At 46.1% G+C, this 20,133-nt stretch overlaps 1 protein-coding gene across 1 annotated transcript in view; it reads left to right on the forward strand.

Moving 5' to 3' along the window:
- LOC138676250 (protein kinase C delta type-like) overlaps positions 1-20,133 on the forward strand; it is a 60,188-nt gene that overhangs the window by 16,498 nt on the left and 23,557 nt on the right. The window contains exon 2 of the mRNA XM_069765359.1: positions 16,513-16,627. The gene's annotated coding sequence lies outside the window, so the exon portion shown is untranslated. The remainder of the gene's footprint in view (positions 1-16,512; positions 16,628-20,133) is intronic.

Raw genomic sequence — 20,133 nt, forward strand, 5'->3', positions numbered from 1 at the left:
CAAAGTTACAGGAGACAACATTTGTCCAGTATGGTTACTAACTATTTTTCATCCCTTATCGATGTTCTCCCTCAACCGTCATTCCCATTTGATTACTGGGCATCCAAAATAGACACTTGGCCTGAATTGGAAGAATATGCATTGCAGGAGCTTGCTTGCCCAGCAGCTAGTGTGCTATCAGAAAGAGTATTCAGTGCTGCTGGTTCAATATTGACCGAAAAAAGGACTCGTCTGGCTACCCAAAATGTTGATGATCTAACCTTCATTAAAATGAACCACTCATGGATTTCTAATTATTTTGCCCCACCTTTCCCGGCTGACACCTAGCTTTCCTATAAAAAGGTCTTGCTTGTGGACTGGTCTTACTGACTGTTCCAATCTCTTAATTTGCAGCAGCTGTTTGTCCAGCATACGACATGTTTACACCTCCCTAAATGGGCTAACTCCCCCCACGGGGCCGTGGTTTCGCCACTTGATGCAAGCACCCGTGAGAGTGCCGTTTGTCTGAAGAGTGCTCTACCACTTGCAAAATTATCTCTCACAGCTCCACCAATGTTTAGTCTATGCGCTGACATCCTTCAATGCCTGGCACTGACAATACCAATTTGTTGACATGTATGATGCTAGTTAAAATAGTCAGGGTCAGTGTCCTATATTGACACCAGTAAATACTTAGCGCCAAATTACTATGTCTGAAACTCAACAGAGGAGCCCACCCCTGTACCTAAGTATGCCACCCTTTTGTTTTTTGGTCTTGTTGTTTTGCGAGACATTAACATCTACCGTATATACTCGAGTATAAGCCGACCCCCCCCCTAATTTTGCCACAAAAAACTGGGAAAACTTATTGACTCGAGTATAAGCCTAGGGTGGAAAATGCAGCAGCTACCGGTTACTGTCAAAAATAAAAATAGATACCAATAAAAGTAAAATTAATTGAGACATCAGTAGGTTAAGTGTTTTTCAATATCCATATTGAATCAGGAGCCCCATATAATGCTCCATACAGTTCATGATGGGCCCATAAGATGCTCTATATAAAAATGTACCACATATAATGCTCCATACAGTTCATTATTGCCCCATAGATGCTCCATATAAAGCTGTGCCCCATATACAATGCTCTGCACCGTTCATTATTGCCCCATAGCGGTGCCATATAGTGCTCTGCACCGTTCATTATTGCCCCATTCATTATTGCCCCATAGCTGTGCCATATAGTGCTCTGCACCGTTCATTTTTGCCCCATAGCTGTGCCATATAGTGCTCTGCACCGTTCATTTTTGTCCCATAGCTGTGCCATATAGTGCTCTGCACCGTTCATTTTTGCCCCATAGCTGTGCCATATAGTGCTCTGCACTGTTCATTCTTGCCCCATAGCTGTGCCATATAGTGCTCTGCACCGTTCATTCTTGCCCCATAGCTGTGCCATATAGTGCTCTGCATCGTTCATTTTTGCCCCATAGCTGTGCCATATAGTGCTCTGCACCGTTCATTATTGCCCCATAGCTGTGCCATATAGTGCTCTGCACCGTTCATTATTGCCCCATAACTGTGCCATATAGTGCTCTGCACCGTTCATTATTGCCCCATAGCTGTGCCATATAGTGCTCTGCACAGTTCATTATTGCCCCACAGCTGTGCCATATAGTGTACTGCACCGTTCATTCTTGCCCCACAGCTGTGCCATATAGTGCTCTGCACCGTTCATTTTTGCCCCATAGCTGTGCCATATAGTGCTCTGCACCGTTCATTTTTGTCCCATAGCTCTGCCATATAGTGCTCTGCACCTTTCATTATTGCCCCATTGTTGTACCATAGAAAGCTGTGCCATTGCTGCTGCTGCTGCTGCAATAAAAAAAACACATACTCACCTTTCTTGCTTGCAGCTCCCGGCGTCCGATCCCGGCGTCTCTCCGCACTGACTGATCAGGCAGAGGGCGGCATGCACACTATATGCGTCATCGCGCCCTCTGACCTGCACAGTCAGTGCGCAGAGACGCCGGGAAGATGGCGCGGCGCTGGGAAGATGGAGTGACGCCCGGCTGGTGGAACGCGGACAGGTGAATATGCGATACTTACCTGCTCCCGGCGTCCCACTCTTTCTCCCGGACAGCTTGTCTTCGGTGCCGCAGCCTCTTCCTCTATCAGCGGTCACCGTTACCGCTAATTAGAGAAATGAATATGCGGCTCCACCCCTATGGGAGTGGAGTCCATATTCATTTTTCTAATGAGCGGTCACACGTGACCGCTGAAGAGGGGAAGAGCTGCAGCACCCGGAGACCGTGGGACGGCAGGAGGAGCGCCGGGACTAGGTAAGTATGCCTCAGCGCCCTCACCCGCCGACCCCACCGCTACCGTGACTCGAGTATAAGCCGAGAGGGGCACTTTCAGCCCAAAAATTTGGGCTGAAAATCTCAGCTTATACTCGAGTATATACGGTATTTATTTTTTGGGAGTACTAACTGTGTCAGACACTCCTTCCAATCTTCCTCCACTGACCACACCAATGCTGCCTGTGTACCCCTGCCACATAATCGAAGGTGCTTTGAGCCTATTTTTTTTTATTTTAGGCCTACTAAGTGTGTCTGCGGTCCCTCCTTCAAATTGTCCTCCGCTGACCACACCAATGCTGCCTGTGTACCCCTGCAAGATAATTCAAACTGCTTTGAGCCTATTTTTTTAAATTTTAGGCCTACTAAATGTGTCTGCGGTCCCTCCTTCAAATTGTCCTCCGCTGAGCACACCAATGCCGACCGTGTACCTATGTAACCTTTTTTAAACCTGCGTCGAGCCAACTTTGTGGTGTAAGGCCTACTAACAGTGTCTGGCAGCGCCACTCAATACAGCTGTCCTCTTTAAAAAAATTACCTGCAATTATCAGGTGTTCAGCCTATCGGAATTTTACAACTGCAGTGGGGCTACTAGTTTGGTTGGGGCCTACTAACAGTGTCTGCCGCTCCAAGGTGTTCTCCTGGTTGCCTTTCCTGAGCTTCTATCTTGAGGCTCTTGTTAAATAGTTGTTAAATGGAACAACTGCATTTGGCCTACTAGTTGGGTTGGGGCCTACTAACGGTGTATGCTGCTCCTTGCTGTTCTCCTGGTTTCCTGTCCTGAAATTCCATTTTCAGGCTCTCGTTAAGTAGTTGTTGAAACAAAACTTCCTTAGGCCTACAAGTTGGTTCTTGGTTGTAGAGACGGTGTCTGCCGCTCCAAGGTGTTCTCCAGGTTGCCTCTCCCTAGCTTCTATCTTCAAGCTCTCGTTAAAGGGACACTGTCACCTGAATTTGGAGGGAACAATCTTCAGCCATGGAGGCGGGGTTTTTGGGTGTTTGATTCATCCTTTCCTTACCTGCTGGCTGCAATATTGGATTGAAGTTCATTCTCTGTCCTCCATAGTACACGCCTGCGCAAGGCAAAATTGCCTTGTGCAGGCATGTACTACGGAGGACAGAGAATGAACTTCAATCCAATAATGCAGCCAGCAGGTAAGGAAAGGGTGAATCAAAAACCCAAAAATCCCGCCTCCATGGCTGAAGATTGTTCCCTCCAAATTCAGGTGACAGTGTCCCTTTAAGTAGTTGTTGAAACAACACTGCATTAGGCCTACAAGTTGGGTCTGGGTTGTAGAGACGGTGTCTGCCGCTCCAAGGTGTTCTCCAGGTTGCCTCTCCCTAGCTTCTATCTTCAGGCTCTCGTTAAATTGTTTTTAATATAACACTGCATTTGGCCTACTTGTTTTGTTGGCCCTACTAACGGTGTCTGCCGCTCCTTGATGTTCTCCTACACTGAACAAACCAGTGCCGCCTGTTTACTTCTGTTACAATTTTGAACTGCATTTAGCCTACTTACTGATTTGGGCCTACTCACTGTGTCAGCCTCTCATTACAATTGTACTCCACTGAACAAAGCAATGCCCCCTGGTTAGTCCTGTTACCAATTTTGAACTGCATTTAGCCCACTTTATTCTTTGGGCCTATATCTGTGTTTCCTCCTCATCCTGCCCATTGCCCAGCCAGTTATAGATGAGTCTGCTGGTACATTGACCCATAACGCTACATTCCCCGTGCACGCTACACAGCAAGAATGTGACCCTGCTGAAAGTCAGGTTCCTCTTCCCGCATACCATACCACCTTACACGGGGACAAAGAGGAAGGTGCAGATGAAGGTGCAGGTTCCTTCATCAGGTGGGGGGGGAAACTCGTTGGCGACGTCACTGGCACAGGGCCCCTCACAGTACGCAAAAGTGTCGCTGCTGGTGGGAGGCGCCCCCGCCGTGCAAACACACCGCCGTACTTTGTGGGGCCCTGTGCCAGTGACAATGCCAATAGTTAAGTAAATAAGGCAGCACACTGCAGCGCTAGAACATGCAAACTTGAAATACGAAATTTGAACTGCATTACTGCACTAGAAATATGAATAATGAAAGCTTTTAGCGCATAAAAATGGCCAATTTTATGTGTACCTGGTAGCCCCTTTACGGCATCTCTCTTATACCAGGTCCTAAACTTGAAATGTATTCTTTAGCCTTCTGATCATGCACTCCGCCTCCTAGCCACAGGTGTTTTGATTACAGCAGGTCCAATACCCCTCCACAGAGAGAGAGAATTTTAGTCTAGGAAGAGGTTTCACATGTACCCATTCAGATGGAGACGTTTATTCTCAGCGAGGTAAGGCAAGTTTAGGACCTGGTATAAGAGAGATGCCGTAAAGGGGCTACCAGGTACACATAAAATTGGCCATTTTTATGCGCTAAAAGCTCTCATTATTCATATTTATAGTGCAGTATTTCAAGTTTGCATGTTCTAGCGCTGCAGTGTGCTGCCTTATTTACTTAACTATATACGAGTTGGCGACTCTAGGTTCAGCACCTGTTCACACTTAGTCTATGTTTGGATGTGCCTGTCAGGTTTTTGAAAAGTGACAATGCCAATGACTGGGCCCCCCCTGCTTGCTCAGGATCACAGCACTTGCAAAGATGAAATACTTACCTCTCCCTGCTCCACTGCCGTGACGTGGTCCAGATTTCCTGGGCCCACTAAATACTTGAACCAGCCCTACCCCCCACAACTTTAGCCAACTGATCCCCAATTTCCAATGTCTTACTATTATTATAAGGTACCGTATATACTCGAGTATAAGCCGACCCCCCCTAATTTTGCCACAAAAAACTGGGAAAACGTATTGACTCGAGTATAAGCCTAGGGTGGAAATGCAGCAGCTACCGGTGAATTTCAAAAATAAAAATAGATCATTATTTCCCCATAGCTGTGCCATATAGTGCTCTGCACCGTTCATTATTTCCCCATAGCTGTGCCATATAGTGCTCTGCACCGTTCATATTTCCCCATAGCTGTGCCACTGTTATGCTGTGCTATCAGGCAACACAGTGTGCAGTAATCAGCGCACATACAGTGATATGGCAATAACCCAAAAACAATAGAACAAGCTCTGAGACGTGGAATCTCTGCAGACTGCAATACCTGAACCTATCCTCACACAACTAAAAGCAGCAGTGGATTGCGCCTAACACTACCTATGCAACTCGGCACTGCCTGAGGAGCTGACTAGCCTGAAGATAGAAATACAAGCCTGACTTGCCTCAGAGAAATACCCCAAAGGAATAGGCAGCCCCCCACATATAATGACTGTTAGCAAGATGAAAAGACAAAACGTAGGAATGAAATAGATTCAGCAAAGTGAGGCCCGATATTCTAGACAGAGCGAGGATAGCAAAGAGAACTATGCAGTCTACAAAAAACCCTAAAGCAGAACCACGCAAAGGGGGGCAAAAAGACCCACCGTGCCGAACTAACGGCACGGCGGTGCACCCTTTGCGTCTCAGAGCTTCCAGCAAAAGAGAATAGCACAGCTGGACAGAAAAAACGGAAACAAAAACAAAGTAACACTTATCTAGCAGAGCAGCAGGCCACAGGAAAGATGCAGTAGCTCAGATCCAACACTGGAACATTGACAAGGAGCAAGGAAGACAGACTCAGGTGGAGTTAAATAGCAAGGCAGCCAACGAGCTCACCAAAACACCTGAGGGAGGAAGCCCAGAGGCTGCAATACCACTTGTGACCACAGGAGTGAATTCAGCCACAGAATTCACAACAGTACCCCCCCTTGAGGAGGGGTCACTGAACCCTCACCAGAACCCCCAGGCCGACCAGGATGAGCCACATGAAAGGCACGAACAAGATCTGGGGCATGGACATCAGAGGCAAAAACCCAGGAATTATCCTCCTGAGCATAACCCTTCCATTTGACCAGATACTTTCCGTCTAGAGACACGAGAATCCAAAATTTTCTCCACAATATACTCCAATTCCCCCTCCACCAAAACAGGGGCAGGAGGCTCCACAGATGGAACCATAGGTGCCACGTATCTTCTCAACAACGACCTATGGAATACATTATGTATGGAAAAGGAGTCTGGGAGGGTCAGACGAAAAGACACCGGATTGAGAATCTCAGAAATCCTATACGGACCAATAAAACGAGGTTTAAATTTAGGAGAGGAAACCTTCATAGGAATATGACGAGAAGATAACCAAACCAGATCCCCAACACGAAGTCGGGGACCCACACGGCGTCTACGATTAGCGAAAAGCTGAGCCTTCTCCTGGGACAAGGTCAAATTGTCCACTACCTGAGTCCAGATCTGCTGCAACCTGTCCACCACAGAATCCACACCAGGACAGTCCGAAGACTCAACCTGTCCTGAAGAGAAACAAGGATGGAACCCAGAATTGCAGAAAAATGGAGAGACCAAGGTAGCCGAGCTGGCCCGATTATTAAGGGCGAACTCAGCCAACGGCAAAAATGACACCCAATCATCCTGGTCAGCAGAAACAAAACATCTCAGATATGTTTCCAAGGTCTGATTGGTTCGTTCGGTCTGGCCATTAGTCTGAGGATGGAAGGCCGAGGAAAAAGATAGGTCAATGCCCATCCTACCACAAAAGGCTCGCCAGAACCTCGAGACAAACTGGGAACCTCTGTCAGAAACAATATTCTCAGGAATGCCATGCAAACGAACCACATGCTGGAAGAACAAAGGCACCAAATCAGAGGAGGAAGGCAATTTAACCAAGGGCACCAGATGGACCATTTTAGAAAAGCGATCACAGACCACCCAAATGACCGACATCTTTTGAGAAACGGGAAGGTCAGAAATGAAATCCATCGAAATATGTGTCCAAGGCCTCTTCGGGACCGGCAAGGGCAAAAGCAACCCACTAACACGTGAACAGCAGGGCTTAGCCCTAGCACAAATCCCACAGGACTGCACAAAAGCACGCACATCCCGTGACAGAGATGGCCACCAGAAGGATCTAGCCACTAACTCTCTGGTACCAAAGATTCCTGGATGACCAGCCAGCACCGAACAATGAAGTTCAGAGATAACTTTACTAGTCCACCTATCAGGGACGAACAGTTTCTCGGCCGGACAACGATCAGGTTTATTAGCCTGAAATTTCTGCAACACTCTCCGCAAATCAGGAGAAATGGCAGACACAATGACTCCTTCCTTGAGGATACTCGCCGGCTCAGATAACCCCGGAGAGTCGGGCACAAAACTCCTAGACAGAGCATCCGCCTTCACATTTTTAGAGCCCGGAAGGTACGAAATCACAAAATCAAAACGAGCAAAAAATAACGACCAACGGGCCTGTCTAGGATTCAAGCGCTTGGCAGACTCGAGATAAGTAAGATTCTTATGATCAGTCAATACCACCACGCGATGCTTAGCTCCCTCAAGCCAATGACGCCACTCCTCGAATGCCCACTTCATGGCCACCAACTCTCGGTTGCCCACATCATAATTACGCTCAGCAGCAGAAAATTTCCTGGAAAAGAAAGCACATGGTTTCAACACTGAGCAACCAGAACCTCTCTGTGACAAAACCGCCCCTGCTCCAATCTCAGAAGCATCAACCTCGACCTGGAACGGAAGAGAAACATCTGGTTGACACAACACAGGGGCACAGCAAAAACGACGCTTCAACTCCTGAAAAGCTTCCACGGCAGCAGAAGACCAATTAACCAAATCAGCACCCTTCTTGGTCAAATCGGTCAATGGTCTGGCAATGCTAGAAAAATTACAGATGAAGCGACGATAAAAATTAGCAAAGCCCAGGAATTTCTGCAGACTTTTCAGAGATGTAGGCTGAGTCCAATCCTGGATGGCCTGGACCTTAACCGGATCCATCTCGATAGTAGAAGGGGAAAAGATGAACCCCAAAAATGAAACTTTCTGCACACCGAAGAGACACTTTGATCCCTTCACGAACAAGGAATTAGCACGCAGTACCTGGAAAACCATTCTGACTTGCTTCACATGAGACTCCCAATCATCAGAGAAGATCAAAATGTCATCCAAGTAAACAATCAGGAATTTATCCAGATACTCACGGAAAATGTCATGCATAAAAGACTGAAAAACAGATGGAGCATTGGCAAGTCCGAACGGCATCACCAGATACTCAAAATGACCCTCGGGCGTATTAAATGCCGTTTTCCATTCATCTCCCTGCCTGATTCTCACCAGATTATACGCACCACGAAGATCAATCTTAGTAAACCAACTAGCCCCCTTAATCCGAGCAAACAAGTCAGATATCAATGGCAAGGGATACTGAAACTTAACAGAGATCTTATTAAGAAGGCGGTAATCAATACACGGTCTTAGCGAACCATCCTTTTTGGCTACAAAAAAGAACCCTGCTCCCAATGGTGATGACGATGGGCGAATATGTCCCTTCTCCAGGGATTCTTTCACATAACTGCGCATAGCGGTGTGTTCAGGCACGGACAAATTAAATAAACGACCCTTAGGGAATTTACTACCAGGAATCAAATTGATAGCACAATCACAATTCCTATGCGGAGGTAGGGCATCAGACTTGGGCTCTTCAAATACATCCTGATAATCAGACAAGAACTCTGGGACCTCAGAAGGGGTGGATGACGAAATAGACAAAAATGGAACATCACCATGTACTCCCTGACAACCCCAGCTGGTTACCGACATAGAGTTCCAATCTAATACTGGATTATGGGTTTGTAGCCATGGCAACCCCAACACGACCACATCATGCAGATTATGCAGTACCAGAAAGCGAATAACTTCCTGATGTGCAGGAGCCATGCACATGGTCAGCTGGGCCCAGTACTGAGGCTTATTCTTGGCCAAATGTGTAGCATCAATTCCTCTCAACGGAATAGGACACCGCAAAGGCTCCAAGAAAAATCCACAACGTTTAGCATAATCCAAATCCATCAGATTCAGGGCAGCGCCTGAATCCACAAACGCCATGACAGAATACGATGACAAAGAGCATATCAAGGTAATGGACAGAAGGAATTTGGACTGTACAGTACCAATGACGGCAGAGCTATCGAACCGCCTAGTGCGCTTAGGACAATTAGAAATAGCATGAGTGGAATCACCACAGTAGAAACACAGCCTGTTCAGACGTCTGTGTTCTTGCCGTTCAACTTTAGTCATAGTCCTGTCGCACTGCATAGGCTCAGGTTTACTCTCAGACAATACCGCCAGATGGTGCACAGATTTACGCTCGCGCAAGCGACGACCGATCTGAATGGCCAAGGACATAGACTCATTCAAACCAGCAGGCATAGGAAATCCCACCATGACATCCTTAAGAGCTTCAGAGAGACCCTTTCTGAACCAAGCCGCCAGTGCAGATTCATTCCACAGAGTGAGTACTGACCACTTCCTAAATTTCTGACAATATACTTCTACATCATCCTGACCCTGGCATAAAGCCAGCAAATTTTTCTCAGCCTGATCCACTGAATTAGGCTCATCGTAAAGCAATCCAAGCGCCTGGAAAAACGCATCAACATTACTCAATGCAGGGTCTCCTGGCGCAAGAGAAAACGCCCAGTCCTGTGGGTCGCCGCGCAAAAAAGAAATAATAATCAAAACCTGTTGAATAGGATTACCAGAAGAATGAGGTTTCAAGGCCAGAAATAGCTTACAATTATTTTTGAAGCTCAGGAACTTAGTTCTGTCACCAAAAAACAAATCAGGAATAGGAATTCTTGGTTCTAGCATAGATTTCTGATCAATTGTATCTTGAATCTTTTGTACATTTATAACGAGATTATCCATTGAGGAGCACAGAGCCTGAATATCCATGTCCACAGCTGTGTCCTGAAGCACTCTAATGTCTAGGGGAAAAAAAAAAAAAACTGAAGACAGAGCTGAGGAAAAAAAAAAAATGATGTCAGGACTTCTTTTTTCCCTCTATTGAGAATCATTGGTAGGGCTCCTTGTACTGTTATGCTGTGCTATCAGGCAACACAGTGTGCAGTAATCAGCGCACATACAGTGATATTGCAATAACCCAAAAACAATAGAACAAGCTCTGAGACGTGGAATCTCTGCAGACTGCAATACCTGAACCTATCCTCACACAACTAAAAGCAGCAGTGGATTGCGCCTAACACTACCTATGCAACTCGGCACTGCCTGAGGAGCTGACTAGCCTGAAGATAGAAATACAAGCCTGACTTGCCTCAGAGAAATACCCCAAAGGAATAGGCAGCCCCCCACATATAATGACTGTTAGCAAGATGAAAAGACAAAACGTAGGAATGAAATGGATTCAGCAAAGTGAGGCCCGATATTCTAGACAGAGCGAGGATAGCAAAGAGAACTATGCAGTCTACAAAAAACCCTAAAGCAGAACCACGCAAAGGGGGGCAAAAAGACCCACCGTGCCGAACTAACGGCACGGCGGTGCACCCTTTGCGTCTCAGAGCTTCCAGCAAAAGAGAATAGCACAGCTGGACAGAAAAAACGGAAACAAAAACAAAGTAACACTTATCTAGCAGAGCAGCAGGCCACAGGAAAGATGCAGTAGCTCAGATCCAACACTGGAACATTGACAAGGAGCAAGGAAGACACTCAGGTGGAGTTAAATAGCAAGGCAGCCAACGAGCTCACCAAAACACCTGAGGGAGGAAGCCCAGAGGCTGCAATACCACTTGTGACCACAGGAGTGAATTCAGCCACAGAATTCACAACAGCCATATAGTGCTCTGCACCGTTCATATTTCCCCATAGCTCTGCCATATAGTGCCCTGCACCGTTCATACTGCCCCATAGCTGTGCCATATAGTGCTCTGCACCGTTCATACTACCCCATAGCTGTGCCCTATATGCTCTGCACCGTTCATATTTCCCCATAGCTGTGCCCCATATAGTGCTCTGCACCGTTCATATTGCCCCATAGATGCTCCACATAAATCTGTGCCGCTGCAATAAAAAAAAAAGCCATACTCCCCTCTCTTGCTTGCAGCTCCCCAGCGTCCGGTCCCGGCGTCTCTGCGCAGTGACTGATATGCGTCATCGCGCCCTCTAACCTGAACAGTCAGAGCGGAGCGATGCCGGGAAGATGGAGCGGCGCCCGGCAGCTGGAACGGGGACAGGTAAATGTGACATACTTAACCTGCTCCCGGCGTCCGGCTCCTTCTCCCGGACAGCTGTCTTCGGTGCCGCAGCTCTTCCTGTCAGCGATCACCAGCACCGCTGATTAGAGAAATGAATAGGCGGCTCCACCCCTATGGGAGGTGGAGCCGCTTATTCATTTCTCTAATGAGCGGTCCCACGTGACCGCTGAAGAGGGGAAGAGCTGCAGCACAGAAGACCGTGGGTCAGCAGGGGGAGCGCCAGGATCGCTGGAAGCAGGTAAGTATGCCTCAGCGCCCTCACCCGCCGACCCTGCCACCCACCTTGACTCGAGTATAAGCCGAGAGGGGCACTTTCAGCCCAAAAATTTGGGCTGAAAATCTCGGCTTATACTCGAGTATATACGGTAAATTAAGATTGACAAGCTTCAGTAACAAGAATGGATGTTTTTGCCATTTAAAATGGGCACTGTACGTGTTTTCCTGGCCTCCACTCACTGCCGACTATGCTTCCCCATTGACTTGCATTGGGTTTCGTGTTTCTGTCGATCCCCGACTTTTCGCGATAATCGGCCGATTTCACTCGACTCGACTTTTGAGATAGTCGGGTTTCGCGAAACCCGACTCGACCCTAAAAAACTAAAAGTCGCTCAACCCTAGTGGGCACTTAAGCATTACTGTATTGTTATAAGGACACTCAGAATATTGCGACCATCAAAGTGGCATATCGTCACAATATGGCGGTAAAATCAATTTTCATTTTTGTATAGAGATTTATTTTCAATAACAGCATGGTCATATTCTGAGGTTCCACTATATTGACAATTAGAGTGCGCAACCGTAACTGTAATCAGGGTTAGCTGGTTAGGGGCCCACTCAGATGTTTCGCCCCCCCTAAGTTGAAACCCTAGCTACGCCTCTGAGTGGCCCCTTTACATCTTGGTCACTGTGCGACTGCACAGGTTGCAGCCATGGTATGTTCCCCCGGCTGTACGTAATTATAAGCTCTGGAGAGCCGACCCTGAAAAGAAAGACATGCAACCTGCTCATAGGAGCTCACAATCTAGTACAATGGATACCCTGCTCTTACAGACTAATGCACAATATATGCCCTGCAAGCTAAACACCTCGTACATACATATTAGATAGGTCGATTGAACCTACTAATTTTAGAAGGAACATCTGACCACCTCATGTGTCTGGGGGACTCCCGACTTTCTCTCATCAGATGATGTCAGGGGAGAGAAGGATCCGGCATGTTGAATATCAACATTTTTTGCACCGCGCTAAGTTACTGATGACTCTTATCGGGGTGTGCTGGGTAATGCCAAGCTGTCCATCGCATTGCATGCAGCGTCACTTTTATTTTCGGTAAATATGAAGTCGAAACCTGACAACCTCTATACTTATTAAACAGCCAGGATGTTACAGTAGATGAAGACTTATTGCCAAAATGAGGAGTCAATAGAGAGATTTGGGGACAATGAAGGGGGGTCAATGTCAAAGGCCTGGTGGACAAGTCCAAGGCCAAAGGCTCATTTGGGCATGTGGAGTAAAACCACTTATTCCCTCTACTCTCTGATGATGTTATGGGAGCAATGTCTTGTTTTTTATGAGGCTGCATGGGAGGAGGAGAATTGCGGTACTTTATTCTGCTCCCTGGGAAGATACAGTGCTTGCGAAAGTATTCGGCCACCTTGAACTTAATACTTTGTTGTGCCACCTTTTGCTGCGATTACAGCTGCAAGTCACTTGTGGTATGTCTATCTTTTTTGTACATCGAGAGACTGAAATTCTTGCCCATTCCTTGGCAAACAGCTTGAGCTCAGTGAGGTTTGATGGAGATCATTTGTGAACAGCAGTTTTCAGCTCTTTCCACAGATTCTTGATTGGATTGAGGCCTGGACTTTGACTTGGCCATTCTAACACCTGGATACGTTTATTTGTGAACCATTCCATTGTAGATTTTGCTTTATGTTTGGGATCATTGTCTTGTTGGAAGACAAATCTCCGTCCCGGTCTCGAGTCTTTTGCAGACACCAACAGGTTTTCTTCAAGAATGGTCCTGTATTTGGCTCCATCCATCTTCCCATCAGTTTTAACCATCTTCCCTGTCCCTACTGAAGAAAAGCAGACCCAAACCATGATGCTGCTGCCACCACCATGTTTGACAGTGGGGATTGTGTGTTCAGGGTGATGAGCCATGTTGCCTTTACGCCAAACATATTGTTTGGCATTGTTGCCAAAAATTTCGATTTTTGGTTTCATCTGACCAGAGCACCTTCTTCCACATGTTTGGTGTGTCTCCCAGGTGGCTTGTTGCAAAAACTTTAAACAACACTTTTTATGGATATCTTTGAGAAATGGATTTCTTCTTGCCACTCTAAAGGCCAGATTTGTGCAGTGTACGACTGATTGTTGTCCTATGGCCAGACTGTCCCACCTCAGCTGCAGTTTTAATCAGTTTCACATAATTTAATTTAGGTTAAACGGTAGGAGTACAAGTGGTCTTGTTTTTTTTTATTGTGTACCATAATGTTAGTTCTGAGAGCCTACACAATGCTTGTTCAGTTTTAAAACTGAACAGTAATATGCTGTAGACTACAGACTAAATACAATTTACCATATTTTTGGGACTATAAGACGCACCCCAAATTTTGTGGTGGAAAATAGCCTCAAAGATTCCTCATACATACCCCCATCCCCCATCCTGTTTCCTGATACATGCCCCACATACTGTTTCCTCATACATGCCCCCATTCCTCCACTGTTTCCTCATACATGCCGTCATCTCCCCTTTGCTCTTCATTTTGTGTCCTCAAATCTACCCCCAAACATTAAATCCTCCATCCCCACTCCAAATCTCCCTCCACACATTACATCCCCCCATCCCCACTCCAAATCTCTCCCACATATTATATCCCCCATCCACACTCCAAATTTCCCCACACATTAAATCCCCCATCCCCACTCCAAATCTTCACACACATTAAATCCCCCCATCCCCACTCCAACCTAGGAGCGTGTAATCTAACTGAGCACATTATTATTATTATTATTATTATTATTATTTAATATTATTATAGCGCCATTTATTCCATGGCACTTTACATGTGAGGAGGGGTATACATAATAAAAAACAAGTACAATAATCTTAAGCAATACAAGTCACGACTGGTACAGGGGGAGAGAGAACCCTGCCCGCGAGAGCTCACAATCTATTTTTTATTTTAAACTTAATTAATTTGTGGTCCTAGTTTGGAAATCTGAAAAAACTTAGAAATAATCTACCATAAAAAGAAAAACAAATGTGCACAATGTTTAGGCCATTGTAGTTATGCCTTTAAAGGGAACCTGGCACACCCAAAATCGAAGGTGAGCTAAGGCAGCCGGCATCAGGGGCTTATCTATAACATTCTGGAATGCTGTAGATAAGCCCCCGATGTAACCTGAAAGATGGAAAAAAAAAGAGGTTAGATTATACTCACCTGGGGGGGGCGGTGCGATCCGATGGATGTCGCGGTCCGGTTCGGGGCCTTCCATGTTCTTACGGTGATGTCCTCTTCTTGTCTTCACGCTGCGGCTCCGGTGCAGGCATACTTTGTCTGCCCTGATGAGGGCAGAGCAAAGTACTGCAGTGTGCAGGCGCCGGGCCTCTCTGACCTTTCCCAGCGCCTGCGCACTGCAGTACTTTGCTCTGCCCCCAGAGTCTGCAAAACCTAACTAATCCAACAATTACCCCCAACAGCCATTCACATGCAGCTTTCAATTTATCAGAGCAATTTTAAAAATGGAAGCTGATGTCTGTGAGTCAGACTACTCACTACTGGTCGGCACAGGCATGGGAGGAGACCATAGATGTTTTTATTCTAACAGGGGCAAATATTCAGATTGAGAAGGTGTTGGTCTAGTAATGAACAACCCCTTTAAGCAATAGTGCAATATCCCCAGTTAGCAGGAAGCCAGGAGGCCGGAGAGCAGTGTCCTTCAGAAGACAATATGAGACAACCTCTTTAAGAACACCTTGACCTCCTTTATAAAGATCACCAATACACTCTTTTCACATAGTTATTTTTGTGGATCTTTTGGATTGTAGTTATGCAAATTGTCTCTTCAGAGAGGAACAGAGCTAGAACTCTAGTGCCACCTATTGGAAGGTAGCAATCCTACAAGTTAACTCCATTGCTTTCATGCATATTACCAGCTTTTTCCAAATGCCATTTTATTTAATTCAAATATGTTTGCATATTTTTTTATATTTTTTAAGTCCTACAAAAAAAATACATGAAAGGAACGTCACACTTAGGCTGGTTTCACACTTGCGTTTTGATCTGCAGCGTTTTAAACGCAAACGCATTTAAACGCATTTGGTGCAAAAATGCGTTTAAACGCGTTTAAACGCTGCGTTTTTTAGGCGCAATGCGTTTTTGCATGTTTTAACGCAAACGCAGCGTTTTGACGCGTTTACAAGTGTTTATTCCTGTGTTTGCGTTTTTGAAACGCATGATGAGAAGTGTGCGACAGCTGCCAATCATCAAATCAACAAGAAAACCCACTATAAACAGAAATACCTAGGGTTAGGGTTAGGATCCCTAGTAACCCTAACACAAACCCTAACACAAATCCTTACGGTTAGGGTGTTTTCTTGTGTTTTTCTATAAAAACGCATGCAAACGCATGTGCTTAAAAACGCATGCGTTTACATAGACATGAATACGTTTTTTTGCTGCGAAAAAACGCATGTGTTTTTTTGCGGCAAAAAAAACGCCGCAAAAATTACTACATGTTGCATTTCTGCAACACCACGCATGCAGAGAAAAAACGCATGCGTTGCAAAAACGCGTCAAAACGCATGCAAAAAAACGCATGCGTTTTTCATGTTAAATATAGGGGGGGAAAACGCATGCTTTTTTTTGCGTTTTTTACCGCAAAAACGCAAAAAAAAAAAAAACGCAAATGTGAAACCAGCCTTAGGGCTTGTCAAAAACACACTTAAAGTTAGTTATCACACAATAAAAAGTCTGAGGTTTGTAGTGCATTTAATATATTTACCTTTTGTCTTTTAGGTGACAGATGAAAAAATGCAGAAAAATAACAAATAAAAAAAACTTGCTGGTTGCTGTGCACTATGCTGATGGCACACAGTGTGGGTTGCAAGCACCCAGGACAAGACAAGTACAGGTGCTTCTCACTAAATTAGAATATTATCAAAAAGTTAATTTATTTCAGTTCTTCAACACAAAAAGTGAAACTCATATTATATAGCGCAGGGGTGGGCAATTCATGTTCCCAAGGGTCCACATGAGAGACCGTGACTGTTGTGGAAGGCTCAACCAATAAGCTGAAATTAATTCTACTCAATATTAATATCGATATATTATAGTTATTATATTCTTGATAATTATACTGTATCACTTAATATTGAGCAGAATTAAGTATGCTGACACCCCTATATATCGTTTGAACCTAAGCACAGCCCCTTCTGTATATCGTATGAGCCCCCACAGCCTCTTATATACTGTAAGAGCCCCACACAGCCTCGCCTATATGCTGCATGAGGCCCCCACAGCTTCCCCATATACTGCATGAGGTCCACACAGCCTCCCCATATACTGCATGAGGCCTACACAGCCTGCCCCATATGAGGCATGAGCCCCCACAGCCTCCCCCATATGTAGCATGAGTCTCCACAGCCTCCCTATATGCTGCAGGAGGCCCCCACAGCTTCCCCATATACTGCATGAGGTCCACACAGCCTCCCCATATACTGCATGAGCCCCACAGCCTCCCTATATACTGCATGAGGCCCCCACAGCCTCCTCTGTTGTGAAAGGTAATTCAGGACCACAATGGACATAGAGGTCAGAACACATACAGTGACCTGACAATAACCCAAAAACATAGAACGAGCTCTGAGACGTGGGAACTCTGCTGACCGCAATCCCTAATCCTCTCCAACCACACTAGAGGCAGCCGTGGATTGCGCCTAACGCTCCCTATGCAACTCGGCACAGCCTGAGAAACTAGCTAACCTGAAGATAGAAAATAAGCCTACCTTGCCTCAGAGAAATACCCCAAAGGAAAAGGCAGCCCCCACATATAATGACTGTGAGTAAGATGAAAAGACAAACGTAGAGATGAAATAGATTTAGCAAAGTGAGGCCCGACTTTCTGAACAGAGCGAGGATAGGAAAGGTAACTTTGCGGTCAACACAAAACCCTACAAAAACCACGCAAAGGGGGCAAAAAGACCCTCCGTACCGAACTAACGGCACGGAGGTACACCCTCTGCGTCCCAGAGCTTCCAGCAAGCAGGAAAAAACAAATACACAAGCTGGACAGAAAAAACAGCAAACAAAATAGCAAAGCGGAACTTAGCTATGCAGAGCAGCAGGCCACAGGAACGATCCAGGAGGAAACAGGTCCAATACTAGAACATTGACTGGAGGCCAGGATCAAAGCACTAGGTGGAGTTAAATAGAGCAGCACCTAACGACTTCACCACATCACCTGAGGAAGGAAACTCAGAAGCAGCAGTACCACTTTCCTCCACCAACGGAAGCTCACAGAGAGAATCAGCCGAAGTACCACTTGTGACCACAGGAGGGAGCTCTGCCACAGAATTCACAACACTCCTCATAAACTGCATGACACCCTCATAACCTCCCCATGTGCTGCATGTCACGCCCATAGCTTCCCCATGTGCAGCATGACGCCTCCACAGCCTCCCCATAAACTGCATGACACCCCCCATAGAATCCCCATGTGTTGCATGTCACCCCCATAGCCTCCCCATGTGCTGCATGTCAACCCCATAGCATCCCCATGCGCAGCATGACACCTCCATAGTATCCCCATGTGCTGAATGTCACCCCCATAGCATCCCCATGTGCAGCATGACACCCCCATAACCTCCCCATGGCCACCCAAACTTCCCATACATTGGTGGCCCCTCCTCCACCAATGCAGTCAGGGCAAATGGAGACAGCGAGTGGGTGGGCACAGTGCAGCCCATGAACCTCTGGTTTCCAGCCCTATGGCTGTCTCGGTCTGCGGACCAGACTGAGACACCCAGAGGGCTGGATGTGGCCAGCGGGCCGCACTTTGCCCAGGTCTGATATAGACTTATTACAAACAGAGTGATCTATTTCAAGTGTGTATTTCTGTTAATGTTGATGATTATGGCTTACAGCCAATGAAAACTCAAAAGTCATTATCTCAGTAAATTAGAATAATTACCAAAAACACCTGGAAAGGCTTCCTAAGTGTTTAAAAAGGTCCCTTAGTCTGTTTCAATAGGCTCCACAATCATGGGGAAGACTGGAGACTTGACAAATGTCCAGAAGGTAGTCATTGACACACTCCACAAGGAGGGTAAGCCACAAAAGGTCAAAAGCCTAGGGCAAACTCATCTTGAGTGGTTCCCTGTTATGACCTGGTGGTCAGGACAATAATGGACCTGGTGGTTAAGAGCAGACGGAATGACCTGATAGATACTGATAATAAGGACGAGCTCTGGGACGTGGGAACTCTGCTGACCGCAATCCCTAAACCTATCAAACACACTAGAAATAGCCGTGGATTGCGCCTAACGCTCCCTATGCAACTCGGCACAGCCTAAGAAACTAGCTAGCCCTGAAGATAGAAAAATAAAGCCTACCTTGCCTCAGAGAAATTCCCCAAAGGAAAAGGCAGCCCCCCACATATAATGACTGTGAGTAAAGATGAAAATACAAACACAGAGATGAAATAGATTTAGCAAAGTGAGGCCCGACTTACTGAATAGACCGAGGATAGGAAAGGTTACTTTGCGGTCAGCACAAAAACCTACAAAAAGACCACGCAGAGGGCGCAAAAAGACCCTCCGCACCGACTCACGGTGCGGAGGCGCTCCCTCTGCGTCCCAGAGGTTCCAGCAAGCAAGACAACAAATAAATAGCAAGCTGGACAGAAAAATAGCAAACCAAAGAAATATAAGCTGGAACTTAGCTTCTGATGGGAAGACAGGTCACAAGAACGATCCAGGAGTGAACAGACCAATACTGGAACATTGACAGGTGGCATGGAGCAAAGATCTAAGTGGAGTTAAATAGAGCAGCAGCTAACGAATTAACCTCGTCACCTGTGAAACTCAGAAACACCCACCAGAGGAAGTCCATGGACAGAACCAGCCGAAGTACCATTCATGACCACAGGAGGGAGCCCGACAACAGAATTCACAACAGTTCTCTCTATGTAGTCAGAGACTGAGACAACAGAAAATGAATAGCTAATGAATGAACACTTGGTATATGCACTGCACATGATTCAAGCTGTCTTCAATTATTACCTGCTTATCTTCTGTCATCTTGGTCACATCTAATACATAACACTTGAGTAAGAATGAATTTATCATAGACTTCTGCACTCTGCATAGACAGCAATGAAAACAAACATTATTATACTTTAGCGTTGTCATTACAGCCGCTGCTTATGATGAGTACAGCAGTGGATGAGTGTTATGATCAGGTAATTCAGAACCACAATGGACATTGAAGTTCAGAGCACACAAAGTGACCTGACAATTACCAAAAACATAGGACGAGCTCTGAGACGTGGGAACTCTGCTGACCGCAATCCCTAATCCTATCCAACCACACTAAAGGTAGCCGTGGAGCGCTCCTGACCAGTCCTATGCGCCTCGAGCA

Source organism: Ranitomeya imitator, chromosome 4 (genome assembly GCF_032444005.1).
Source record: "Ranitomeya imitator isolate aRanImi1 chromosome 4, aRanImi1.pri, whole genome shotgun sequence".
Classification (NCBI taxonomy): domain Eukaryota; kingdom Metazoa; phylum Chordata; class Amphibia; order Anura; family Dendrobatidae; genus Ranitomeya; species Ranitomeya imitator.